At 44.6% G+C, this 22,202-nt stretch overlaps 1 long non-coding RNA gene across 2 annotated transcripts; it reads right to left on the bottom strand.

Moving 5' to 3' along the window:
• Positions 1 to 6,335: 6,335 nt before the first annotated feature.
• On the bottom strand, positions 6,336 to 20,430 carry LOC131274010 (uncharacterized). 2 transcript variants are annotated; one of them, XR_011646174.1, is made up of 4 exons: positions 20,328 to 20,430; positions 18,988 to 19,119; positions 8,947 to 16,589; positions 6,336 to 7,652 (listed from the first exon to the last, which is right to left on the bottom strand). It is a non-coding gene; the product is annotated as an uncharacterized lncRNA (long non-coding RNA). The 2 variants fall into 2 exon arrangements; XR_011646175.1 differs by having other exon boundaries at positions 6,336 to 7,662.
• Between the last annotated feature and the right edge of the window lie 1,772 nt (positions 20,431 to 22,202).

A 22,202-nucleotide genomic window follows, 5' to 3' on the forward strand; every position in this document is an offset into this window, starting at 1 on the left:
CCCACTAGCCTTTCAGGCTAATGTTTTGACTGCAGAGGCCAGGTCAAGTGGCCGGCTGGGACACTCTTGCTCCCAATGCCCATCCTCTTTGCAGTATGCACACTGATTTTGCCCTAGACATGGGCCTTTCCCTCTCCTTGGGGCTAGGGCTTGCCAGGTTACTCTCCTTGACACAGGAATGGATTTTTCCACCATTGCCACTTCTAGAAGATCTGCCTATATTTTCATCTTCTGATTTTCTTCCCTTCTTGTTTCTACATCACAGTTGACATAGACCTTAGTAGCTACTTCCAAGAGCTGAGAGATATTCATTCCAGCAAACCCATCCAACTTCTGCCGCCTTCTTTGGATGTCAGTCTGTGACTGGGCAGTGAATGCTGCATTGACCATTGTTTGGCTCTCAGGAGCATCTGGGTTAAAGGTGTGTATACATGTAACGCTTCACACAGTCTATTATAGAACTGAGCCAAACTATCATCCAGAGCCTATAGAATTTGACTGGATTTTGCCATATTCACTGCCTTGTGGCTCCCTGCCCTGAATCCTTCAACTAAGGCCCTGTGCAATGTTTCTAGTTGGCTGAGCCTGGGCAGCACTCTTCGGATCCTGCAGGGGTCCTCCTCTGGGAACTGCAAGTGGGCATATTGATCACTGTACAAAGTTCCCTCAGGTGGGTGCTCTCTAAGCCAGGTTAGAGCTCCCTGTGTGACATGCATTCTTTCTTCAAAGTTTAATAAAGTCATTATAAGTTGTTTACAATCAGCCCAGGTGGTTGTGGGTCTGTGTGATGGACTGGAAAAGGTCTGTCATGGCCTGAGGCTTCTCCAAGAATGGTAGGGTATGGCTTTTCCAGTTAAAGAGGTCCCTTGTCCTAAAGGGCTGATAGATGACTGTGTGGTTCCCCCCTCCCGAACCTGGTCATCTGCATAAAAAATTGGGGTCGGGGTTCAAGGAGATGTAGCTGGAAGGCAGCCTTTCTCTCTGCTCCCTCTGCCCCTGGGGCTCCCTGTGGTTTGAGTTGCCGCCTCTCAGTGTCTCCCTCCTGACTGATGGGCAGCTCTGCAGTGGTGTTGCCTAGGGCAACCGGCCATAAAAGCAGCTGGTCTGCATTTTACATTGTGGAAAGTGCCAAAGACCAATGCGGAGACGGTAAAAGTTGCTGCAGGGATGGCGTAGGGCTCTCAGGTGCCGATGGTGGTAAAGGCAACTGCAGGGATGGTATAGGTGCCCTCTCTGATGGCGATAAAAGCAGCGGCAGGGATGGTGTGGGCGTCGCACTTCCCCAATCGGATGATGACAACGCGGCACTGCCTCGGGAGCCTAGCTCATTTTCATTCCTTAGTACTGCCAGGGCAGGAGTCATCGCATAAGGCCGTGGAAATTCATGTTCATATGTCCCTTCTAAGATGGGCGGATTGGCACTGGACTTGGGACGCACTTTCTCTGGGCCCTTTGCATGGTGATTGTTTGGTCTGGTGCCTGGGACGGCACTCCTCAGTTTTTGTATTAGGCAAATTCTAGCTTCCTTAGTCATGCACTTCCCTAACCAAGGTGGGTTTTAGCTCACAGCATTTTCCCAAGCATCGATGTTGGGGAATTGGTCTGGATGCCCTGGATTTCCAGTTACTGCATCGTGGACTTTATGGATGATCCAGGGATCTAAAGTGCCCTCCTGGGGCCAGCCCATGCTGAAAGTTGGCCATTCTAAAAAAAAAGATTTATTTATTTATTTCTCTCCCCTTCCACCCCCTACCCCAGTTATCTGTTCTCTGTGTCTATTCGCTGTTTGTTCTTCTTTGTCCACTTCTGTTGTCAGCGGCATGGAAATCTGTGTTTCTTCTTGTTGCATCATCTTGCTGCATCAGTTCTCCATGTGTGCAGTGCAATTCTGGGGCAGGCTGAACTTTCTTTAGCACTGGGCAGCTCTCCTTACGGGGTGCACTCCTTCTACATGGGGCTCCCCTATGTGGGGGACACCCCTGTGGTGCTTGACTCTCCTTGTGCACATCAGCACTGTGCATGGCCCAGCTCCACACGGGTCAGGGAGGCACGGGGTGTGAACTGCAGAACCCCCATGTGGTAGATGGACGCCCTATCCACAGGGCCAAGTACACTTCCCTAATAAGTTTATTTAAATGTAAGTTAGCTAGTCTTTGAGGTTGTGATTAATTGTAAAAAAGTTTGTGAAAATATCTTTCAAACTGAAACATCTAAACAGTTCTAGTTCTATAAGTCATTGGATCTAAAAACCTAGGTTGGTATTGATGGCAAAAGGTAACCTTGTGGTAATAAAATCTGTCTGAAAGTCACCGCTAGGTGCATTGTTAAGTAAATGGTAATCCAATGTCCTCTTTTAAAAAACAGGCAATCCAAAATTATAATTAAGTTTGTTTCTTTCAGAATGAACATCATATTAACCATATGAAAACTTTATCCAGATTCATGCAGAATGCCAGATCCATCTTCCTCAAGTCGAAATAAAGTAACAAACTTTTTACACCTTGTTCAGTGCTGGAAAGAAATCTTCTTCAGGAAGAAAATAAGGCTTGCCTGATTGTGGAGAAGAAAAGGATTTATTCTCAGTCTTGCAAGAAGGGGCGCACAACCAGAAAACGTGGCTGGCATGCCTAACAAAGAAAAGTGACACTATTTATACCCCTAAGCCTGGCATGCAATCCTTTCCTCTGTTTCTCCATAGATTGGATACTTCAGAAGTTACAGCTTATCTGAGAAGATCGAACTTTCCCATGCAAAAGTTTGTGATTCAGAGCTTCCCCCATCACATTCCAACCATTTTAGTTTTTACCTGCTTCCCTTTGCCAAATAAGGAATGGAACTTAGTGCTGAATTGGTATTGACTTGGCTCTTTCTTGGGCATCTTTTTGACTGCCTATACGGCTGGCTTAAACTGGTTTCTTTTGTTCCTGCTTACCCCAGGAGTGGGAGACTGAGGCAGTAGGCTGCCAGGTTACAGTAATCAATATTTTCTTCCTTTATGTGAAAACTAAACTCATCTTCATTTCTTACAATTGCCCCTCTTTCTTTTAAACTCTTTTTAGTTTTCACATGTCCATTCTTCAAATTTTCTAAGCGCTATCTCACACTCTTCATAGTAAGAATCTCCTTCTTTAAGGGCGTACAGATTGTTTTGCCTACACTGTATGGGCATTTGTTTGGTTAGGGCAGTTTCAATGAGTCTTTGAACTAGCCCTCATGCACAGGGAATGATACAGAATCCGACTGTTGTAAGCCCCCCGCTGAGATAATGAGGGAAGTTAAGATAGACAGTGCAACCCCTTTCCATTTTCCAAACCAATTTTCCAGCCATCCTGTGAGTGAATTACTAATGCCAGAATTCTCTGCTAATTCCTCAGATAGGGCTGTTAGGCCTTATAAAGCTTTAGATTTCAGGGGCAGTGTTATTAGGGATGAATGTACAGCAACTACCTCCAATCATAACACAGACTCCCCCTTTCTCAGCTAGCATCCTATCTAAGGCCATTCTATTTTCCCATGCCATTCTGCTAGGAGCACCTAACTGTTCTGCAATTCCCTGAACTGCATTCCTGGTATAATTAATAAATCCCTGTTGATTATAATACATATAATTAATCCAGTCTACATTTTTATTAATGGTGATCCACCAGAACGAGAATGACTCAAACCCCCCTGCTACCTGATTTATAGCCTTAAATTCATCTGGGACTCCTTGAGGAACTCCCATATTGTCTAAATAGATCCACTCATCAAAAGAACCAAGGAAACTTCCTTTCTCGCTCCCTCAGTGGGATGATATTCTTGCATCTTTTTCAAAAGGCAAGGTGAATGGGATAGTCAATCAGACCAGAGCACAGGTTCTGCCCCACCTCTCAGGCAGTATTGGTTGGAGAACACCCTTTCCACAGTACCACCACAGGTCTCCTCAAGGTCTGAACAAACTGGAGAAATTGTCAGTATGATCACTGCTTACATTCCACACTTGTGTATATGAGGCCATAGTTCCAAGGTCCTGGAATCCTTTCCCCTGTCTAGAGAGACACGCAGAATGATTTCCTGGGCCCAGATAAGAGGCAGATATGGCCTTGATGTATCCGATTTTGACTGATGCAGAGAGAGGACAACATACTACAATTTTCACCAGGCTTAGCATTTTCATGCTTTTCCATACCAAGCAGAAAGGGTCCAATTTAAGCTGTGGGCTGGCCTGCTGCACGAGCATAACAGTTGCTTTTGTTTATACTCTGGACTGTATATTTGATCCATTCAACCCAGGCACTTTTGTCCCTATATCCTGTCTCCATTTCTATGGTTTGCTTTAAATCTTCTGCCTTAAGTATCCTAACTGCTTTGGGATCATTTTGAATTGAGGAACTGGCCTTTGGTGAGTTTTCCTGTGGTCTTTCTGAAGGGTTAGGTGGAGAGGGCATTGTGGATGTCATATCTACAGGGGGAGGAAGGACACCCATATCTTTACCTGTAACATCTGGTCCCATTCCATATACTATATTGACCACTTGGTCCCTACCACTGCTCCCAGCTTCCAGTTTGTCTGCTTTCTTAATAGTTACTACTACTGAAGGCTTTTGCAGTCTGGTGGGGTGTTACCTTTATAAAAGGTTACCTAAGCCTTTAATGGCCTTGAACTTGGTGAGACCCATCCCTATTCATGGTCCATCCCTTAAACTGGGTAGTCCACCATATATCATCCCAGGAGGGGCAAGGAGGGGCTTGACTAGGCATTCCCCACAGCTCTGGGCATAGGTATTTATTTTTCCCACTCAGCCAGCACTGGTGCTCTAAATTCCCACAGTCTATTATTTGGCAGGCATCAAACTGCGCCATCTGGAACTCCAGACCTTCAGTCACATTTTTAACTAATTTGATGGGGATAATTGCTTCTTGGGTTTGAAACATCATGGCTAGTAAGATTATTTTCATCTGTAAATTAAGGTCTGAGTTTCTCCTTTGGTAGTCTGATAGGATGGGGGCAATTGTTGACTAGGACAATACACACCTCAATTCCCTTCCCACCGCCCCCCAGTCATTGTTTTTTCAGTGTGATCTTTAAGGGATCTGGGGCAGAAATTATTGTCCAAGACTCAGACGAAGTTGTTGGGAATGTATTGTCCAGTTGAGGTACTGGTCCCTTTACTCGAGTGTAATGAATCCAGCCTTTTTCTGCCATTAGGACTGCTGTTTCAGTTGTCAGCAAGACTTGATAAGGTCCTTCCCACATCGTTTGGAGTTTGGACTCTTTCCACGACTTGATTAGGACCCAGCTGCCAGGTTACTGTTGGTGGACTGCAAATTCAAGAGGCAGTTTGAGCCAGCAAACCCTGATGTCTGAGGGATGACAAAGTAGAAGTCAAGGACAGTATATAATTTTGAAGAAAGAGATCCTTCAACTCAAAGGAGGGGAGTTCTCCAGGCTTCCCAGGGAAGGGCAGACCAGAAAGCATTTCATAAGGAGAAATTCCCAGTTCCCTCCTAGGGGCAGTTTCGATTCTTAACAGACCTACTGGTAAACATTTAACCCATGGTAATTTGGTTTCTAAGACCAACTTAGAGAGATGTTTTCTTAAGGTTTGGTTCATTCTTTCCACTTTCCCTGAGGATTGTGGGTGCAGGGTGTATGGAAATTCCATGTGACACCTAGACCCTGCATAATATTTTGCAACACTCTGGATGTAAACTGACTACCATTGTTTGAATCTATGTTTTCTACTAACCCATATCCAGGAATGCTTTCTTCAAGGATAATTTTTGAAGTCCCTGATGCTGTAGCTGAAGCAAGAGGGTATGCTTCTACTCACCCTGTCAGGTGATCCACAATTACCAGAACATACTTTGGTCGACCTACATGGGCCAATTGAGTATAATCAACCTGAATGCTCTGGAATGGTCTGAGACCAGGCTCTCTGCCCCCTGGCACTTGCTTCCTTAAGACTTTCTGATTAACTTTCTGACACATTAGGCATGGTTCACTTATTTGTGTCACTATAGTAGAAAGGCCCATACACCCAAAATGCTTGAGGATGAGGTCATACATGCCCTCTACTCACCACTGACTACCTTGGTGTAAAACTGCTAGTAATTCCCTCATTATTTGCTTATTCAACAACTGCTGGTTGTCTGGGAGGAGCCACTTCCCTTGGTTATCTAAGGTTGCCCCAGTTGTTCTAGTTCTTTTACTTCCTTTTCAGAGAATACAGCGATTCCAATTTCTTTGGGGATTGTTGGAGATTTGGGCTTGAAGTGTATCAGGAATGAAAGAAAGAAAAAAGGAGAGTGAAAGAAAGAGAAAGAAAGAAAAAGAAAGAACAAGAGAGCTGCGATCAGGGGGTCTGCGAGTAGAGACTCATCAGACAACTTTATTGTTTACAAGGAGCTCTCTATATACCCCAATCTACGTGATAACAAGCAGGAACATGTAGCCTATGTGAGAACAAGGAGCAACACATAGCCTATGTGACAACAAACAGTAACATGCAGTTAACTGTCAGAATTACGCATAGTCTAAGGAATTTTTAAAAATCTCATCTGAAGGTACAAAGTCTATGTTTTCTATTCACTACAAAAGGTATGTGCTCATCTTTTCTTTCAGCCTTTAACTGCTTCATCCCATTTGATGGGAACTCTTAATTACTGCATTCCTGAGAGTGCAAGCATAGCCATGGAGACAGCACTAGCATGGAGACAGTACTAGCATGGAGACAGCACGTTTCTCCTTGTGAGGCCACTGTGCCTCAGTTTCCAACATCTCCCCTTTTTGTTTTAGTCGAGGTGACTGTGCCTGTCTTAGGTTGCCCTCCTCTGAGAGTCTTACCCGTCATTGACTACCAGCCAAGCTCTTCAACTAGGGGAAGTGCTTGAAGTGCTTTTCCTAGAACCAGATTATTCGCATGTCTCTTGGCTATTATGCTTTGCAATGTTCTTCAAAAGCAGTGTCCAGCACAGGCAAGAATCATGAGCAACAGAACAAATATGATTAACCCTATTCCTAAAGCTGACAGGAAATGCTGTGATTTCCACCAAGTAACTGGGTTAAATTTTGTAATATGTGAATCATCTGAGAAAATATCCTTGATATTGGCTACATGAATTTGATTTTGAGACATTTCTAATATTTTTCTTTCTAAGTCAATTATTTCCTGAGAGATATTACTTTTCTGGCCTAGCAAATGATTAATCTTTTTTTCTATATCAGATGAATTACAGGCAAGAGGAGTAATACAAAAGTGGCTTTCATTCCAATCACATTTCAATCCCCTTAACAAGTTTAAATTATACAATTTATCTCCAATATGCAAAACAGCTATTTCTAAATCATTAACCCGATTATTAAACTGTTCATCAATGTGTTCTTTGCTATGCCACAAATCACTAGCATTTTTATGCCAATTGTGCATGTATTATTGAGTCTGAACAGTCTCATGCAAAGCGTCAGCAGCAGTTGCAGCAGCTCTGATGATTCCAATTAGTCCCATTATACTAATTATTAGGAGTCCAATAAATCTTTTTGTCCATTTCATGATTTCTTGCGCCATGTGTAGCAATAGCTGACTTTCATGTGATGACTGCCATATTCGGTTCATTTGCATGGGAATCCATATACCTTGTCGTCTTCTGGCTATTGTGATGGTGTCTCAATCCTGCAAAACACTTTCTGACAGATAAGTATACAAGGCACCATTTTTATAAAACAAGGCATTATCTTTTATAGTTATTTTTCCAATAATGAATATGAAAGGATCCCTGACACATGCTTTCAATGGATAGATTTGATTTAATTGTAGATATTAACCTGTTTGACTGTAATTATCAATCCATTCATAAGCAGGGGCAGTTCCAAGAAATACTTTCCACAAGTTTTTATGTATATTAAGACTATAGGTGTCATTAATTCAAGGGGTTGGTAAACATTTTCCTTTACATATCCAAACAGTAAAATTGTTAGTATATACCACTTGTTCACCCAAGAATAGAGATTCTGAAAAAGGATATTGCATATGTCTAACTTGTTGGCCCTTGTTAAGTCCATACCATATAAATCTACCATTATATTCTTTGGGGGTCTCCATAGAAGCACTTTCCCTCACTATTCAATAGGAATCATTAAAAATGACAGATCCTCTTCCTATATGGCATTCCTGCCATCCCTGTTTTCAGGATTTTCGGGTGGACAATTATCATTTTGCTTTTCAGTTACTGAAGAATTATATGAAGGAAACAAAGTTATGAATAATTTTGTACCATTATTTGTCATGGTAACCATAGTCCAATTTTTTGTTTGCATGCAAGGAGGACTTTTTCCAATATATAATGGTGTATGATCAAAAGGAAGGATAAGATTATATATTTCCTCCCTTCTTCATCAGGTTTTAAGGGTAGTCTGTCATCTATAGGCCCAGGAAACACATGCATTTCATTCACAAATATAGGAAATGATGGGTCTCTCCATGTTTCTACCTGGTTGGGATGTACAACAAAGGGCTTACAGTTTGATTGTCTACCTAACAAATATTAGTGGTAGAAAGAATGGGGACCTCAAATCCTTCTCCTTTTATCCATGAGACTGTAAGGGAACTTCCAGAAAATTTAGTTCCTCTGGGGAGATAAGTCACAGAGGATCAGGCTGTGCCAGTGTCCACTAGAAATGTAATTTTTTTATGACATGGGCCTACCGTTAGATTTACTAAAGGCTCCCAGTGGGCTTTAGAAGTGAGGAGCCTCAGACCCCCCGAATGCTCAAAATTCATGAGGGGAATTACCGGACTCTCTTTCATTAAACTCCGGCAATCCCTTTTGAAATGACCCATCCTCCCAGTCAGAGCACCCTGCAGAGCCTTGCATTCTCCTTGTCCCCTTATCTAAATAAGACCAAGTTGCATCTTTATCTTGCCTCTGCCTATTCCCTCCCTGACCCATCTCCAGTCTTTTTCTTACCATTTGATCGACTTTGCTAATCACCACCTTTGCTTTCTGTTTCTGCTTTTCCTTCTCTCTTCTTACAAACACTTTCTGGGATTCTCTCAATAACTCTTCCAATGGCTTATCCATCCATCCTTCTTTTTTCAGAATCTTCTTCTGGATGTCAGGCCAAGAACCTTTTACATAGCTGACTTTTAACATTCCCTGAGCCACAGGATCTTCAGGGTCCATCCCAGAATATTTCCTCACTTGGTCCCTCAATCGTTGCAGGTAAGCAGAGGGCATTTCATCCTTCTCCTGGGCTACTTCAAAGGCCTTCTTCAAGTTTTGAGATTTGGGTATGGCCAATTTGATCCCCTGTATAATGAGGTCTCTAAAATCTTTCATTTGTGTTCTGTCACCCAGGTCATTATGATCCCAATTAGGGTCTGTGTTTGGGAACTTCTGTTCTATTGCCATCACCCCCTGTCCAGGTGGATGCTGCCTGTCCCACTCCTTCATAGCTGCCCTCCACACCATTCCTCTTTCTTCTCCTGTAAAGAGGATATTCAGTATGGACATAAGTTCAGGCCAGGTGTATAATCTAGGACCCAGGAATTGATCTACTTGTTCAGCCAGCCCCACTGGATCTTCCATTAGAGATTTCATCTCCTCCTTGAAGTTCCTTACTTCAGTACTTGTCACTGGGGCATTGACATAGCCAATCTCCCCTGGCCCCATTGGGACTTCTCTCAGCGGATACAACGGCTGAATGAAGTTTTGTTTTTTCACTCTCTTCTCCTCAGATGCTCTTGCGAATGGAAAACTGTGTATATCTTTCTTACACTCTTCCAGTTCTTTCCTCAGCTGTTGGTGGGTGGTAACCGGTGTGGCTGCTGACCCTGCTTGATTCTCCAGTTCCCAAGGGTTTAGAATGGGTTCTATTGGGCCCTCCATGTCTAATGACCCTTTTCCTGGGAGGAGAGGGGGAACATGTGGAGGAGGGAGATTAGACAGGGGGTCCCAGGCTTTAGTTTCTACAGCTTTTCTTTCTGCAGCCATAGTTTCCGCAGCCTTAGTTTCTGCAGCCTTAGTTTCTGCAAGCTTAGTCCTGGAGCCTGGATTTTCAGCTTTCACAGGATAGAAAGTGGCCCCCTTTCCCTTTAACCAGCACATGGCATAGTCAGACTCTTCTTTGGAGAAGGGTATTTTTCCATTAACATACAGTACAAGGTCAGCACAAAGCCAATCCTCATCTGACCCATATTTTGGCCAGAATACACCAGGCAGTAAAATACTTTCCTTGGTCCAGATACAACAGCAGTATTGAATCATTTTCTTCTTGTCTTTTCCCTTGGTCCAATCACTATCGGTCCAATGCCTTAACATCCTCCCTAGTGGAGTATCTGGAGGAATGTCTCTGGGGGATCCTGCACATACCCCCTTCTGCTTTTTCCCAGTTGACCGACTGCCTCTATTTCCCATTCTGAATCTTGTCTGGGTCTCTTTCTTATGAAACTTTTGCTTTGTCCGTCTCTGGACCTTTCCCTCAAGGGAGAAGGGAAATGCGAATCGGGACTCTGCACTCACTTCCCACCGTATGTCACAATTCTCAGGCACACACAGTGAACCTCAGACTCATTAGAATTCCCATCCACCAAGGTAATATTTAATAGCCTTTCTTGTTACCTTGGTCCATGCATGGAGTCACCTGGCCAACGAGAGGAAGATTTTCCCTTCCCTTTTTCTGGTCCACAATTGGCAGATCTAAGCATCTGTTCTTGGGCCTCTTGGCTGCAAGAAGTGGGGCCCCTGCCGGTGGAGTCCAAGACCACTTAAACAGTGGGGCGTGCCTTCTCGTCGTCCAATCCAGGGGTCTGCTCTCTGAAGGCTCAGAATCCCAGATGAGCCCCCAAACCTGTTGGAAAAAAATCTTCTTCTGGAAGAAAATAAGGCTCACTCGATTGTGGAGAAGAAAAGAATTTATTCTCAATCTTGCAAGAAGGGGCGCACAACCAGAAAATGTGGCTGGTGCACCAAGCAAACAAAAATGCCACAATTTATAGCCCTAAGCCTAGCACGCAAGCCCTTCCTCTCTTTCTCCAGATTGGATACTTCAGAAGTGACAGCCTATCGGAGAAGATCTAACTTACCCGCGTAAAAGTTTGTGATTTACCGCTTCCATCATCACATTCCAACCATTTTAGTTTTTACCTGCTCCTCTTTGCCAAATAAGGAATGGAATTTAGTGCTGAATTGGTATTGACTTAGGTCTTTCTTGGGCATTTTTTGGCTGCCTATAGCACTGGCTTCAGCTGATTTCCATTCTTCCTGCTTAACATGGGAGTGGGAGACTGAGGCAGTAGGCTGCCAGGTTACATTAAAAAATATTTTCTTCCTTTATGTGAAAACTAATCTAATCTTTGTTTCTTACATTACGGAATGACTACAAGCCAAGGCCAGCAGGAAGTAGTTACAGAAAAGAGAGCATCGCCCTTCATCACCTCTTTAAGACAAAAGTATAAACCCTGGAAGGGTAAAATAAAATTAGTAGATGGATCTGGAGCCACAGGAAATGCAGGTAAATGCCAGTGGCCCCCAGGCTATGGGTGGGAGGCTGTTTATCTCTTCGTAGATAAAACTAAGTTGTGCCTGAGGGACAGTGAGAAGGTGCAGCCCTGCCCTTGATAATCAGGGCAACCACTCCAGTCCTGGGAAACAATTTAGCAATGCAAACTCTATATACATACCAGTCAGTCCAGAGAGATTCTCAAAATAGGGATGCCGAATCTTAAATAAAATTAAACTTTGCTTCAAGGGGAAATAAAATATAGCCTGTGTTTGAATTCAAAATTATCTAATTCTGTATCCAACTGTGCCTAGAAATTCAATTAAGTAATATAGGCCCTTTAGACTTTGAATATTCAGAAAGGATGTGTATTCAAAGTTGCATCCAGAGGGAATTTGGGCTATATGTTAATTCAAAACCTTTATGCTAACTCAAAAGCTATCTGGTACTCAGGCAAACACAACAAAGAAAGTCATTTTTTTTTCATAAAATCACCATGTGACTCCCCACCCTGTGCAAAAGGAACTTGAAAATCTTGTTGCAGCTCGGGTTTTGAACAGACAAGTCCTGAGTCCTGCTGGCCTTACTGAAATCTTTTTCCTTCCCAAGATCATTCCAGAGTCCTGGCCTTTCTATATGCAAATAATTGAATCTCTCTCCTCTTCTACAACAGTAAATGAAAAAAAAAAAAAAAAAGAAAGCAATGACTAAACTATCAGGAATTCAAATCCAGCAACATACTAAGAGAATAATATACCATAACCAAAGAGGTTGCTACTCAAGAAACACAATGATAATTCATCATTAGGAAACTATTAATGTGATCAATATGTTCACAGAGTAAGGGATAATGATGAGTACTTTGATAGACATTGAAAAACCACTTGTACAATTCAACATTCAATCCTAATTTTAAAAATACACTCTTGTTGATTTGGAACTGAAGGGAATTTTCTTTACCTTATAAGGGGTAATTATCCAAAACCAACAACAAGCAATAAGCAATAGTGCAAAACCAGAAACAGTCACATTAGTGGAAGGAAGGAGACAGGAAGGTCTACTATCACTCCTTCCAGGCAACACTGTTCTGGAAGCTTTACCAATGCAACAACAAAAGGAAAAGGAAAAGGTCTAAATTCTGGAAAAGAACAAACATGGTTATCATTATTGGCATAGAATTTCATTTACACAGAAAACTCAATGCAATTAACTAGAAAAAAATATGAGAATGAATAAAAATTATGATGTCTATATTGGTTAAAGTGGCTACATATGAGATAGACAAAATTCAATGCCATTCCCTGGTATCCTAATACCTTATTAGAAAATATCATGAACTTCCAGTTAAAAGGGCTAGATTAAATATATACATTCGTAGCTGTTTCCTCCCAGAAACAATTATAATGACAGTAAAGGAATAAAGAAGAGAATAGCCCATAAGGATGAAGACAAAGGAAGAGGAATTAACAGAAGACAAGAAATGGCAACAAAAGTTTGGAGGCTAGCAATGGGTAAATGAATGGTAAGTGATTTAGCAGTAATGGGGGGAGTGAGTAAAAAGTGGGACAATCCATGCTATAAAACACTGGCAAGCTCACAATTCACAAGTATCCATTACCTCTAAAGGCAGGGTAGGCTGAAAACAGGAAAACTGTTTATAAGGGTTTTATGGAGACCATTGAGACATACCCATCCACTCCTCTACCTCCCGTAACCAGGCATTAGCCCCTTACAGAAGAGAAAGGAGGTTTATACCAGGAGAGGTTTGCACAGCCAGGCTGAAAGCAGAGGGATTCAGGAGACATCTCTATACCAAATGGTAAAATGCCGTGTCTCCTTACCCCACTAGGCCAGTAGAAGACTGGCAGCTGAGCTTCTATCTTTCTAGCAAAAGACTGGAGGACTCCTTTGTGATAAAACTAGCAGACTTCAGAAAAAGGAGCAATAAAGAAAACATGTAGGAATGTTCCAGCCAGCCACCTGTGGCCCTTCAGTGAAATTCAGCAGTCACCAAGACCTGGCCAAAAACAGAGCTAGAAATTTTTGAAAAAGCCAGAGGGGCTTGCCCCAGGGGATAAGAAAACATAAAGATATAACAATGAAAACAGTGTGGTTCCAATAAAGGAAAAGTGAGCTCAGTGAAATGCAGTCAAGAATCCAGAAACAAGCTCATACATTTCATATTAGATAGAGTTGGTGTTGGAGAAAAACAGTGCTCACTGGGACACGGAGACTGATATGACCACCGGCAGAGAATTGACTGAGGAGCTCTCCCATAGGAAGGGGTCTGAAGAACAGACTTGAGCCCCAAAACCACCACGGTGGGGGTCTGAAAAGAGACTTCAGCCCACTCCTGGAAGGGGGGGAATTGAATTTTTCAATTGATACGGAACTTTCCTAGGTGGGGAAATGATGGTCAGTGGGAGAGGGTTGAGGGACCCAGTGAGGTGCAGGGGCCAATGGGGAGCCCTAGAAGTGAAAAATTTCCCTTGTATGGCTAGAGGGTAGTGGGATAGGGAGTTAGGCTTTCTTGGAAAGCTGGAGGACTGGCTGTTTCTTAGATCTGTAGGGAGTAAAGGGTTTCTTTATCTCCCTTTGACATGCAGGCACTGAAGGTTTTCCTCTCCTTCTGATATGCACACAGCCAAGATCTCTGTCTCCCTTACTCCTGCCTCTACCTGGTTTCTTTGTTTAAACTGCAGGGAAGTGCAATATCCTTAGACATATAGGCTTATGAGGGAGGGGGTAGCCTTTCCCCAGCGCATATGATGGTAACTGAGCTACAGCTTGTTAATTACTGCAAACCATTAACACTTGGCTTTCCAAATGACTGAAGAACAGGTTATGATTTAATATTTGAGCAAAAGTAGATGACTATCTCACAATAGTCTCAAAAACAAATTCCAGGTGATTAACCATATAAAGGTAAAAATAAACAAATATAGGAACTAGAATATAGCAAAGCGTTATTTCAATCCTGGCACAGAAGAGGAGTTTCTAAGATTGATTAAAAAAAAATCGAAGAAGCCATAAAGTAAAAGATTGATAAACATGAGTACCATAGAATTAAGTTTCTGTTCAAGAAAAGGTATCATCAAAGACAAAATTAGCACTTCTGGTTATGGTGGAATAATTCAACTAGCCCTTTTGCTGCAAGCAATGAGGGAACTGGACAAAATACATGAAATAATTGTTTTTAGATATTGAACAGGCAGAGCAAAACTGAGACAAGGAAGCCTTCCAACCCCTGCGTTTCTTCCTGGACGCTCTTTCTGGATCAGGTCGTGCAAGAAGGGGGCTTTCAAATGGGGCATGACAGTCTCACTGAGCTCAGGCAAGGTCCAAGTGGGATGGGAGCTTCAGGAGACTGAAAGCAGAGGAAGTTTACGGAGGAGGAACACTGCAGAGGCTTGTCTCCAGAATTCTGCATAGTGTTCCCTGTGCATGCACACAATGGCTATAAGAGATAAACGAGCAAAAGCCAAGGGGAGGAGCTAGAATCTGGAAGTCTATGGAAGCTGCAAGACAAAGGAGAGGGCATCTTCAAAAGATCAGAAAGTCAAGCAACCTGAGAATTGTCAGCCAGCCAGAGTGCTGCTGACCCCGGGAGGAAGCAAGTCTTCTAACCTCTGATACTAGAACTATTTAGAAGTTCAAAATGCTGATGCATCTGCTTCCTCACGAGCCTTTTACCTAGACAAGGTGAGAATGTCACCTTAGTTCAACCCCAGGTTTTATCCCACTCAGAATTCTGCCTTAAGCAATGGAAACAAGGAACTGATTTAGGGAGAGCATAGCCAATTTTCCTGAGAGTGTATTCAAGACTGTTGTGTTTGGAACAAAGAATGATCCTTCTTTAATCAGAATAAAGTATCATGTCCTAACAGAGATGTACAATGTCTGCATCAACAATAATGAAATGGAAACAAGAAAAATTCCATTTTCAGTAAGGACCCAAATGTTTTTCCATGTCTTTTTAATAAAGAAAAATAAAACCAAAAAAGTTAACAAGCCAAGGGCTTTCATTCATTCAAGTGTTTACTGAGGACCTGCTGTGTGACAGCCTGTGCTGGTTGTGGAGGTGGACACTGAGGAGCACACCAGGGCACACCATTGGTCCCCCTGCTTATGTGGGGTCAATGTCTTGAAGTGTGATCAGAACCAGTATCTAGGTTCTCAGCTTCTTCTCAAAAAAGAATTCAAGGACAAGCCACAGATTAATCAGGCAAGCAAAGAATTTAATGGGGTTGAGGAAAGAGAAGGAAAGTATACCTGCAGGGATGCAGGCAAGGGGGGGAAATGCAAAGTTCTACCATGGGGTCCATGATTTATGGGGGTACAGGACTCCAGGTGTGCCCTGATTGGCATGCTTGAGACACAGCAGGGGAACTCTACTAGGTGATCTGATTCCCTTAATGGGTTAGGGGCTGGGTTAGGGGATGCTGGTGGGGGGTGATTGGCTTCTGGCTGCTGTCCACGAGCTCTGCAGGCTGTGCTGACCGCTGGTGATCGGCCTCTGGTCACTGTCAATGAGGCGTGAGGTAACCTGTAAGTGGGGGGGGGGGCGGTGCTGCCCCCCTCGCCCTGTCCCTCTTTCCGCCATGTGATGAGGTTGCCTCCTGATCACAGAGCCGCTGGGTGTGCGCTGTGTGCTGTAAGCTGCAGGGTGTGTGCTTGTTAGCTGCCCCTTCCTAATTTGCCCCTGTGCTCAGCACATTCATGCTAGCCAGCAGGCCAGTGCCTCAGTTTCTCTTGCCAGGCTTATTAGGTTTTTCTACCCTTCCTCCTTAGGTCCCTATCTATCCTGCCTCCAAAGGGTTAAACAACAGTTCAGGCAGGACACCCAGGAGGCCAAGTGGAAGCCCCAGAGAGCAAGTGGAGGCCAGAGGCTCGCAGGCAGCACAGAGGAGGCCCAGAGCTGGCCGCCGGGAGGGACCCCACCCCCGCTCTGCTCTGCACTCAGGCCACATCGTGACCCACGGATTTCTTGCAGACCCACTGGTAGGTGGCATCACAGTATATGTCATTCCACATCTGCTGAGTATGGACACAGTCCTCTGTGGGCCCGTTCCTGTGCTGCCAGTTGTCCAGCTGCTCCTTGCTCAAAAACCTGGAAATAGAGGGACGTTATTCAGCTAGACACAGGCAGTGGTCCTTGTCCCTGCTATGGCATATGGAGCTAAACTGATGCGGCTCCCCAGTCCCCTTGCAGCCCCAGAACAGGGACAGAGCTGCGATGCCTGCGGACTTGGGTCTGGGGAGGACATCCTGAGTCACTGATGATCCAAGGATGGGGAGGGTGTCTGTGAGGCAGCAAGTTGGGGAGAAGAGAGGGGAGGGGTCTTTCCTTTCAACTTCCACCCCAGAACTCGCACTTCCCTGAAGAGCTGGACCCCTCCCTGCACCTTCCCTGGTGTGTCCAGGGTCTAAGCAGCAGCCAGGGCCCCTCGGGAAGGCCCAGCATCCCGTCATGTGACTTTCCCTACCTAGTCCCAGCCCTGGATACGAGGTGTCCTGTCCTGGGACAACATCTGGCCAGAGCTTCTCAGGATGCTTTACAAAGAAGCATGGCCTTTTTCACACCCACACAACAGTCTCAGGAGCACCCTGTGGCCTGGGTGGTCATGTCAAGTGAAATGACCAGAGCTAGTGAGGTCTTTTGTTAATAACCTTGACACATCCTGATGCTGACCCCCACCAGATGGCCACCCTGGGCATCGATGGCCTTGGTGCTCCTCAAATCGAATGTGAGTGCCTGGCCTTCCCAGGAAGCCTGGGTCTCCTGCTCACGTGCCCTCCACAGCCATGGGATTGACTGACATTAAAATCGAGATTGATCTGCACCTGTGGAGCAGGGGGTGTGTGGGGGGGTGCCGGTGCCACCCGGATGCTGCACACCGGGCCTGTCTGCTCTCAGTGCAGAAATTCCCAGGCAAGCATGAACAGATAACAGCAGAAAACAGTGCTGGAATGCGGGACTCGGCAGTTTTGTACAGGAAGCTTTCGGACATGTTGTTTCCTCTAATCTTCTCAAAGTTGGGACAAAACTGAACAAACGAGATGAGCTGGGTGCTTCAGAAAGTGCAAAAGCTACTATTGAATCCTATTCTCCTCTATCAGGAGAAACAATAGAAATTTATGAAGTTGCTGCAGAAAATCCAGGACTTGTCAACAAATCTTGTTACCCAGGTGGTAACAAGAAGACACTGGGGAAGTGGACTTGGCTCAGTGGATAGCGCATCTGCCTACCCCATGGGAGGTCTGTGGTTCAAAAACTAGGCCTCCTTGACCCGTGTGGAGCTGGTCTACGCACAGTGCTGATGTGCGCAAGGAGTGCCGTGGCTCACAGGGGTGCCCCCACGAGAGGAGCCCCACGCGCAAGGAGTGCGCCCTATAAGGAGAGCCGCCCAGCACGAAAGTGCAGCCTGCCCAGGAATGGCACGGCACACACAGAGAGTTGATGCAGCAAGATGACACAACAAAAAGAAACAAAAAAACAAAAACAACAACAAGAACTCACAGCAAATAGACAGAGAGAACAGACAACTGGGGCGGGGGGAGAGAGAAATAAATAAAATAAAAAATAAATCTTCAAAAAAAAAAAGAAGATACTGAGTAAACCTTCAGAAATTGTTCAATGAAGGAATGGAGCAGATTTGAGAAATATGTAACATCTATTTAGGAATGAAAATAAACTAATCTGAAGCAACTTAATCCAGAATAGTTATTTTAAATTGTGGTGGATAGAAGTTTAAAATGGCAACTTGTAGTAATATCAATGGAAAAGCTACATGTTGCAGCTATACTACTGAAATAAACTTTCAAATGATTGTAGATAAACATAATACAGGGTTTTCTTTTTTTTCACAGCACTCTGCGACATAGGCTACAGTCTAGTTATTATATTCAGAATTCACAAAATGACCTGAAAATAAAAACTACTTCTAAAAATTATGTAATTCAAGGGTAACATTGTTATCATAAACCTTCTATAATAGTGTAACTATTGCTTAATATCCTACTAATGAAACATTCAACTTCATTTTAAAAAGTCAAGATTCTGGAAGTGGCTGTGGCTCAATCAGTTGAGCTTCCATCTACCATATGGGAGGCCCTGGGTTCATGCCTCAGGGCCTCCTTGTGAAGGCAGCCTCGCCTGCACATCACCTAGAGCCACTGGCATGCAAGTGCTATGTAGAGCCGACTCAGCAAGGTGACACAGCAAAAAGGGAGACAAGTAGAAACACAGAAAAGCACGCAGCAAATGGACACAGAGAGCACACAACAAGCAAGCCTCAAGGATGCAGTGGGATAAATTCAAAAATGAGTAGAGAGATACAGAAGAATGCACAGTAAATAGACACAGAGAGCAGACGGCAAGCAAGCCTCAAGGGGGGGGGATAAAAAAAAATCAAGATTGATGACAGGAGAGGAAGCCCAAAGGGACCTGAGGGGCTGAGGGGAAAGCATGCTCCCTCATGCTCTCAGAGTGCCGCCCTGCCACCCGCCTCTGACATGCCCTGCTGCTGACATCTGTCGAGCTCCGGGAATCCCCCTCAGTCATGAGGACAGTGGGGTTTGTTGTCCAGGTTTCTGCCTCCAGTGCAAGATGCTCAGAGGAATTCAGTATTTGTTATCACCTGACAGGAGACATGAAGGTTATGGGCTGTGCCCTCCCCTAGAGGAGGAAGGTCAAAGCACCAAAGTCCCTTGTCACACACCAACCCTGTCAGAACCACCCCAAGCCTCCAGCTCTGACCAGCCCTTCCTCAGAGGCCACCGATGCCAGGTGAGTTCCTTGGGACACACAGAACTGCTCAGCCTCCTCCAAGACTTCTTGACATCAGAAAAGTAATGGAAGCTCCCCCTGAAGAACTTCCAGCCTTGCAGGAGTAGCCAGAGAAGCTGAGCTGCAGCAGAGGTGGGAGGAGAGGGAACCAGGGGCTGATGGCAGATGTCCCAGAGCTGGCCTTCCTGAACCCGCCAGCGGCTGGCTACTGAGACCCATGTCCTTGAGGTTTGGTTCCCCAAGGGCAGGTGCTGCTGAGAGCATGCCTCCATCCCACTACCCAATTAACCAGGGAGGGGCAGCTCAAGACGCCTGGCTCAGTACTCCTGGGAAACTCGGCTCTGCTACCCAGAAAAACTCTCTCCTGAGACATGTGTTTTGTGATCATGTCACTTTATTTCCCATCTCACTGCTGCCACCGTACAGTCCTCTCCATCTCAATTCCCACCATCTGTTTAGGAAGTTGTCCATCCATCCAGAGACTCCCTTACTTCCTTGACTTGATCTCCATCCACTCTGGCTGCCCACACCCAGGACTATCCCAGGACTTCCTCATCACCTGCTCTACCTGCCCTCACAGGTGTCACACACTAAGAGCTCATCCTGTCACCAGGAGCCCCAAGTCTCAGCTCTTTCCTCCCTCCCTGTCACCACATCCTGCTCTGTAACATCATCTCTACTGCAGCTATTTAAAATGGTACCACAACACTCATTTCTTCATTCATATGTTCAACATTCATGCATTCGTTGCTCGACATTCTTAAGCTTCTATGACCCAGGGACTGTTATAAAAAGACCAATAAAACACGATTCATGCCCTCAAGGAATTTACAGTCTTGTGAAGTGAGAAAGATATAAGAAGGGTATAGAAGATGCACTAATTAAACACCACGTACAGGTTAGAATAGAGGCACGAAAGAGGGTGTCATATCTGTCACCTGGGTTGGGTGGGGGGTGGGGTTTAGGAAGGGAGTCCAGGATGAGATGTTCCTAGAGATGAGTCATAAAAAAAAAAAAAAAAAAAACTGAAGGGTTGGGGAATGGGGAATTAATACTTACTTGGTAGAGAGTTTCTATTTGGGGCCAAGGAAAGCTTCCAGCCAGAAAAGATGACGATGGTTGCACAATATTGGTGAATGTATATACAGAAATAGATAAAATGGGAGATTTTATGTTATATACATGTTACCATAATAAAAAAATTTTAAGAAAACAAAGAGCTGTACAATACAAAGAGTGAACCCTACTCTAAACTATGGACTCTAGTTAATCATATGATTATAATAATATTGGTTCATCGATTGTAACAAATATACCCACTAAGGGAGAATGTTAATCATGGGCAAAGCTCTGAACTTTCCACAGGATTTTCCTGTAAACCTACAACTGCTCTAAAATTTAAAATATTTAATCAGAAAATCACTTTTAAAAATCCAAAAAAAAACTGAGGAAGATTTTCCAGGTGATCAGGTCCAAGAAAAGCCTTCCAGACAGGGGAAGTGGCAGGTGCAAAGGCAGGCAGGCATGAAACTACATGGCTGGAGCTGACACGTGCAAACCTGGGCTATGGCCCCCATGCAACGGGTGGGAAAGGAGCCTGGAGAGGCTTCCAGCACTACATCTTATGCACATAACAAGGAATTTGGATTTTTCCCTGTGAGCAATGGGAGGCCCTGAAGGGTTTTACCCAATGGCTCAGGTTTGCACTGTAAATATTTCAAAGTGGTGTAATGTGAAGGCACAACAGGAAAAAAAGACCATCCCATCTGGGCCAGAAACATCCATCAGAACCCAAATGCAAAGATCTCAGGAAGAGACAGACAGCGTGGACCAGGCGTTCTCAAAGTGTGTTCCCTGGACGAGCAGCATCGCGCCTCCTGGGAATGTGGCAGAAATGCCCCTTCTCAGGCCAAGCGCAGAACTGCTTTTTCTGAAATTGTTTCTGAACTGTCTGTTTTTAACAAGGCCACATGTGATTCTTATGCTCTGAGGCCTCAGAACCAGTCATCCAAACCCAACCCAATTAGGGCCCACCAGTAGCCTCTTTTTATAAACAGTGTCACTGCAGCAGCCACACCCATTCATTTACACGTTCTCTTTGGCTGCTTCAGCAGTGCAAGAGGACAGCACTGAGGAGCCCTGACAGAGACTGTGGCCCACATGTCTCAATTTTACTATTTGGCCCTTTAAGGAAAAGTTAAAGTATTGATACTGCACCCTGACTGCCCATGTTTTAAAACTTGGTGGTGCTCAGGCTAAATCCCAGACCAAAATCCGTAAGATTTCTGTACATGAGTCCCAGGCATGTGCTTGGGTGACTCCAATGCACAGCCAGGAAGGAGCACCTCTCAGTCCATACTAAAGCAGGAGGGCAGCAGTGGGGCTCGAGGAGAGGCAGGAAGGAGGAAAGACTTCCAGGCACTGGTCCGCAAGGCCAGTGATTCCTTAGACTTAACTGGAAACAGGGGAAAGAGCAGGGGCTCGGCACTGCCTGCCAAGTCCTCATTTGTCAGCCCCCATCTCTCCAGCAGCTTCTCCCAACCATCCCTTCTCTCCCCCAGCTCTCTATAGGCATCCTCCTCCTTAGCAAGTGACCTCCTATGCCACCCCAAAAGAGATGTGGTTAACACTAGCTCTCGCAGTCTTGTGTTCCACAGCTGCACATGGACACCAACTTCCACACCTGCTCCCCTCCCAGCCTCAGAGATTCAAGTACCATCCCAACCTCCTTCAAGGCCAGTCATGCAACGTGCATTTGACTCTCCTCCCTATCTTCAGCCTCCACCTCTTTCCTGTTCCCTTTCTTGAACCTCAGGTGAAGCCTATCTGAATCTAGAAACTCACTCTCAAGTTCACCAAAATATTAGCAAGTGGTTCTGATGGAAAGCAGGCAAATTTTCATGGCAATACTGATGCTTCTTTTCTCATCTTGCA

The sequence above is a fragment of the Dasypus novemcinctus genome, chromosome 17 (genome assembly GCF_030445035.2).
Source record: "Dasypus novemcinctus isolate mDasNov1 chromosome 17, mDasNov1.1.hap2, whole genome shotgun sequence".
In the NCBI taxonomy this organism is placed as follows: domain Eukaryota; kingdom Metazoa; phylum Chordata; class Mammalia; order Cingulata; family Dasypodidae; genus Dasypus; species Dasypus novemcinctus.